Source organism: Silene latifolia, chromosome 6, assembly GCF_048544455.1.
Source record: "Silene latifolia isolate original U9 population chromosome 6, ASM4854445v1, whole genome shotgun sequence".
Classification (NCBI taxonomy): domain Eukaryota; kingdom Viridiplantae; phylum Streptophyta; class Magnoliopsida; order Caryophyllales; family Caryophyllaceae; genus Silene; species Silene latifolia.
The window spans coordinates 13,398,721-13,406,124 of record NC_133531.1 but is presented as its reverse complement, the minus strand read 5'-3'; positions in this window follow the sequence as shown (position 1 = coordinate 13,406,124).

The window sequence follows — 7,404 nt, the reverse complement described above, 5'->3', positions numbered from 1 at the left end:
AACTTAATTATTACAAATCCTCTTTTCAACTCAAATTACAAGAACCGACATAAATAAAAGTGAAGGTCTTCTAGATGATGATCTAGCTACTAAGTCGTCTGATCCAGTGTCTCACGCCCATCAAGCTCCCGTCCTATCTCTTAAACCTGTCAAGTCTGCTCCCCATAAAACGGTTCATCACAGGTGTTCACGAATACACAGGGTCAACCGCGAGGTTGAGTAGGGAAAACAATAAAACAATAATTATGATATGCATGATACTCCGTCACCTCCATCTCCATCTCAACTCAATCTCATATCACATATCCCCTTACGCCCGCCATACCGATCCCCTAAGACACAACAATCGACCGTCAGTCGATATACCAAATAAATAATGAGGACACCGGGCGAGTCTGCGAGAACCCGCCCGGCCTTATCACAACATCACATCGTATCACGATCTCATCACCACCACACCATCCTCCAACTCCAATGCATATGAAATGCTCAAAAGAAAGTGATGCAATATATATATAAATCAATGAACTGATGAATCATAAAATCATGCCAGTTACCCGATGTTGTGATATCATGCTCAATACGATCAAATCAATCAATCACCTTTCCGAATATAAATGATAACGTAAAGCAACAACCAGGAATCAAGTCAACACAATTCAAAGAATGACGATAATAGGACAAGTGTATTTCCCTACCTCATAGTGCCAACAAATCCAATTAAGCAGTTAAGAAGTCCAGAAATAAAGCAACGAATCTGATTATCGATCCTTCACTAATCCGTCACCTAAAACAATTATAATAATTATAATTACTAACTACTAAATATAGTAATTTCCCAAAATAGAAGCTTTCCAAATATAATCTCGACACCAACCTATGCCCAATCATTAACTAAAATAACCCAATTAATATTTGACCCAACTTCCCAAAATAGAAAGTTATGACAGTAGAATTTCTTAAAATGGAAACTTTCCCGATATAGTAATTTTTCTCTTTTAACAAACCCGTCTCAAAAATCCGTCTTTAATTAATTACTTATTATTAATTATTTTATTTTAAATAACTCAGAACTTAAATTAAATAATTTATTTAGGTGACTCGGGAATTGATTCAAATAACCGATATGATAATTAAAAGATTAAACGATTAAGAAAACCCGAATCAATGTTTGAACAATTCAACAACCCGACTAAAAACCCTTCTTTAATTATTTAAATAACTCGGAATATTAATTAACTAAGCATGTGACCCATTATCGAAATATAACGATTAACTATGAAAACCCGTCTTTAATTATTTTAATGCACTCGGGAATTAATTAATCAATTTAGAATACGATAATTTAAATAATAACGAAACGAATCAAACCCGTCTTTAATTAATTAAACAACTCGGAATTAAATTAATTAATTAAGCATACGATAACTTAACGAATTCCGATGATTAAATAAACTAATACAAAACCCGTTTCCCAACCAACACAACCCGTTATTAAATATAAAAACAACTCGAAAACCCGACTTTACCACCCGTGACTTCTCACTCGCCTACTCTCCTCACGCGCCGCCTCGCCTGGACCACCACGAAAACCACCAGCCATGTTCCCCACATCAACGCCACCACCAACAACCACCCCCACTGGGGTCGTCTGCCGCCGGCGAGTCAAACCCAGGCCGCCAATTGGCCTGGTTCACCACCACGCATCACCAAACGCCACTGTCCTTGACTCACCACCACCGCAACAATCACCAAACCCCTGTAACACCACCACGGTTCTGCTCGCCGTCAACCACCCTACCCTTGTGACGTGGCGCCGCCGGTTCGACCTCCCCCGAGTCCACGGTGGCGCCACCCCAACCTACCCTGTTCTAAACCCACCTGAAACCGCATACATCAACTCGCTGCTACCCCCCTGTCAAAGCCACCTTTCACGGCCACCATTACCACCCAACACCACCCTAACCACCACCACTGCACTCTACCCTTACCACCCATTACCAATACCCTGCCAACAACTACCCTAGACGCCATTTAAGACACGAAATAACCCACCAAAAAACCCGACTGAAAAGATGAAAACAGAGGAAATGGTTGATTCATACCTTTTCCGCCACCTGAACAGCCACCTATGGCCGCCTATGAACGATGACAACCGGCCCTATCTCCTCCTTGCAGCACTGACCATAACCCAGCTCCCTTTCTCCCTCTCTTTATACTTGAAAAATGATGATTGATGATGATGAAAGGAGTAGGCGTGAAAGTAGGTGTAAAGCAAGAAAAGGACGGCATGCTTGTGTTTGTTTTTGTAAAGTATAGTAAAGAAAGAAGAGGAAAGGAGTAGGCATGCAGGAAAAGAAGTAAAGGAAGGAGTAGGAACATGGGAAGAAGAATAAAGAAGGAAAAAGGAAAAGTATGGTAGGTATAATAATATTAGAATAATAATAATATATAATAATAATAATAATATTTATAATAAAAATATTTTATTAAAAGTCGAATTCCATATAAACCCGTCACAATTAACTTATATCGATACAACGCGGTTAATTAAAATAATTTACGTAATTATCGACTCAATAATTTACCCGACTTAATTAGTAATATAAAATGTATAATAATTAATATATAATAATATCCGTTTAATAATATCCGATTAATTTATTATATAAAAATACGGGGTATTACAGTCTTCCCCCCTTAAAATGAACTTCGTCCCGAAGTTCGCTCCCATACTCAACAACAGAAAGGTATTGTATATTGTACTTACGGATGTCACGAAATTTTAACACGGTTAACACACTTTTGACTCATCAATTAAACGTAACAAATACGGAATGTTACATTCTGCCCTCCTAAAAATAAACTTCGTCCCGAAGTTTAACTCATCATTTTCTTAATCCAATTAACTACAACGAATACTACCTGCGAACACAATTGTATAACACTATATAATTATATGAGAACACCATCATCTTTCCATCTCAATTCCGATCTCAAACTCAAGTAACTCGATAACCATGGTCGCACTGGACCGCAAACGTAACTCGGCACAAAGGCCCCATAATTCAAACTCAATACCAGTAGTTTAATCACACTCTCCTTTTGCACATCAACCAACTAACAGAAGTAGGAACAATTCATATAGAACTCCTTTGTATAGGTACCCTCACAACGAAACATCAACTTGGTCAAAACTACGATCTACAAACGAGTGCAAATTAAGCATCAAGATTTTACAATCCTCCCCAACTAAAAACATGGTTACGTCCTCGTAACCTTCCTTATTATAACTAAAGTTCTCAAACTACTGCTAACAACTGAAAGAGGTTTAAATATTCTTAACTCTCGCTTAATTTAACTAATCGTTACCAAAGACAATCAGTTTAAAGATTTATCGGTTTAGAAATATTTTTAATCCTCATATATCGTAATTTACACGTTCATTTTATTCATTTCAGTCCTATCTTTATTAATGCACGACTATTACCTCAATCATCAGGATTTTAATTGCACTTCTTTACTCAGTTATATTCACGGCTCAATTATAACGACTATCATATAAACCAATGCATACCATGTGAATCATCAAAAGGGTTATCCATTATAATTGCCAATATAATTATCATAAACACTTTTTATAAAAATATAATTGATAGTAACGACTCGAGAATATAGATATGTCAAATGTCGTGTTAAACAATTGTAAAAAAAATCACTTTAGCATTTTATGTCAATATAATAACGAACATATTCAATAAGAAATAACTCACTGTTTATTATCGTGTCATAGGTTTAGGTTCAATTAAAATAGATTAATGCAATGTAAGTAATAAATATACTATAGGCACACCGACTCTCATAAAAGGCATTTAGAACTCAGATGACATCCTACTCGTGTGAACATTTAGACACAATCATTACTACCATTCATGTGTAAACTTTTAAACATAAATATTAAAATTTTCATGCGAGTATATTAGAACAATCAAATTACTTTTAACGCCATCAACTTTACCTAGGTATGACAATATAGTTTTATTATTCATATATATCCGTCCACTATGCAAATATGATATAAAATAATACAACATGCCAAATGTATATAAAATATGCAAACAACTGGACTCGTATAACATATTTCACCCTTGATTAGAAATCAATTTAAGCTTATTAAATTTTACTCATACTATCATGCCACCAATGTTATCAACTAAGTTTTAATTTTATCACTTGTTAAGATACATAACTACTGAACATGCGTGCTACTACCGTCATATAAAACATTATAAGTTCACTTTACTAAGACTCCTGAATTAATCAAACAATCGTATGCAAATTCGACACAGACGCACATTTTAAATGTTTTGATTCACGTTGAAATTTCCAAAATCACAAATAAATAATTGTTTGATTAAAACTTGATTCATATTACTTTTATAAGACATGGTGAGTTCAAAACACAGGGAAAAAGAATTAGGTTTAAAGCACAAGAATTCCGTTTTTAAAGAATTTTACAACTCAGTTGGTCCAAAACAACATGTGACAGCAATTGATCTGATACTTGGGTCAGTTTTCAAAATTTATTATTTAATATAGAGACATCATGATTTTTCGTGGCTTATCAAATTGAAAACGTATGCGAATTTTATGATCGGTGGAGTTGGAATCATGCGAGAATTATTAATACAATTTAAATGAGAATTTTTTTTTTTTTTTTTTTTTTTTTTTTTTTTTTTTCAAACATCACTGCATAGGAACTTCCTAATCACAGTTCACTAAAGTATTTATTTTATTACTCCTAATCCGTATATCCTATAAGTATGAAACCAACGCCAACGGAACACTAACTCTCGGGGCTATTTCTCCTAAATTTTTCGTCGATAGGCAATAAACAGAAAAGAAATGGTAGTAAGGTCAATTAAAGGGTAACACCAACCAGAACGAATTTTATCACTAAGTTATTCATTTTCTATGTTCCAATTCTTATAACTATACTATCGATACTAATTCATCCTAACTTAAATCTCACACTGTACTTACGTAATCATCTATCCCGTAGAATCCCTTCGCATCTCGATCTATTCCGTATATCTAATCACGATTGCTACGGCTATAAACGTGCAACTCAATAGTGTTTCCAATTACTATCAGAAGACTATACTAGCATGGCTTCGGGATCACATAACCGCATATTACTTAGTCATAGTAGTACTATCAACACATCATTCATACAAATTACTTACCGTAGCGTTATCCTGCAATAATCAATGTATCAATCAGTCAACACTTAGGCAATGATAAATGAATTTCCTGTTCAACCTCAAGCACTATTCTACCCTTTCTCTCGTATACACTCATGGTTTCCGGTTCAACTGAGAGGACCACTGGCTCGGTGTGAGGGGGCCCCTAACTCAAACCTTACCGTAGTGTGCTCCTAACAGTTCTATCCCGGGGTTCATTTTATTTAGACACATCCTATGTTCATTGGGCTCATTGATTTAGGCCTGAGGATCGTTCGCTCTGATACCACTTTGTAACACCCCGGTTTATAAAAGGAGTCCTCGTCAAGACATTCCCTCATAAAACGAACTGTTACCATCTCGGTTTCCCGAGGTAGTGAATAACAAATTAAACTCCAAGGCAATTTATATAAAATTTTAACTTAATTATTACAAATCCTCTTTTCAACTCAAATTACAAGAACCGACATAAATAAAAGTGAAGGTCTTCTAGATGATGATCTAGCTACTAAGTCGTCTGATCCAGTGTCTCACGCCCATCAAGCTCCCGTCCTATCTCTTAAACCTGTCAAGTCTGCTCCCCATAAAACGGTTCATCACAGGTGTTCACGAATACACAGGGTCAACCGCGAGGTTGAGTAGGGAAAACAATAAAACAATAATTATGATATGCATGATACTCCGTCACCTCCATCTCCATCTCAACTCAATCTCATATCACATATCCCCTTACGCCCGGCCATACCGATCCCCGGCAGACACAACAATCGACCGTCGTCGATATACCAGCTAAACAGCTGAGGACACCAGGGCAGGTCCTGCAGAACCCGCCTGGGCCTTATCACAACATCACATCGTATCACGATCTCATCACCACCACACCATCCTCCAACTCCAATGCATATGAAATGCTCAAAAGAAAGTGATGCAATATATATATAAATCAATGAACTGATGAATCATAAAATCATGCCAGTTACCCGATGTTGTGATATCATGCTCAATACGATCAAATCAGTCAATCACCTTTCCGAATATAAATGATAACGTAAAGCAACAACCAGGAATCAAGTCAACACAATTCAGCAATGACGATAATAGGACAAGTGTATTTCCCTACCTCATAGTGCCAGCAAATCCAATTAAGCAGTTAAGAAGTCCAGAAATAAAGCAACGAATCTGATTATCGATCCTTCACTAATCCGTCACCTAAAACAATTATAATAATTATAATTACTAACTACTAAATATAGTAATTTCCCAAAATAGAAGCTTTCCCGAAATATAATCTCGACACCAACCTATGCCCAACTGTTAACTAAAATAACCCAATTAATATTTGACCCAACTTCCCAAAATAGAAAGTTATGACAGTAGAATTTCTTAAAATGGAAACTTTCCCGATATAGTAATTTTTCTCTTTTAACAAACCCGTCTCAAAAATCCGTCTTTAATTAATTATTTATTATTAATTATTTTATTTTAAATAACTCAGAACTTAAATTAAATAATTTATTTAGGTGACTCGGGAATTGATTCAAATAACCGATATGATAATTAAAAGATTAAACGATTAAGAAAACCCGAATCAATGTTTGAACAATTCAACAACCCGACTAAAAACCCTTCTTTAATTATTTAAATAACTCGGAATATTAATTAACTAAGCATGTGACCCATTATCGAAATATAACGATTAACTATGAAAACCCGTCTTTAATTATTTTAATGCACTCGGGAATTAATTAATCAATTTAGAATACGATAATTTAAATAATAACGAAACGAATCAAACCCGTCTTTAATTAATTAAACAACTCGGAATTAAATTAATTAATTAAGCATACGATAACTTAACGAATTCCGATGATTAAATAAACTAATACAAAACCCGTTTCCCAACCAACACAACCCGTTATTAAATATAAAAACAACTCGAAAACCCGACTTTACCACCCGTGACTTCTCACTCGCCTACTCTCCTCACGCGCCGCCTGGACCACCACGAAAACCACCAGCCATGTTCCCCACATCAACGCCACCACCAACAACCACCCCCACTGGGGTCGTCTGCCGCCGGCGAGTCAAACCCAGGCCGCCAATTGGCCTGGTTCACCACCACGCATCACCAAACGCCACTGTCCTTGACTCACCACCACCG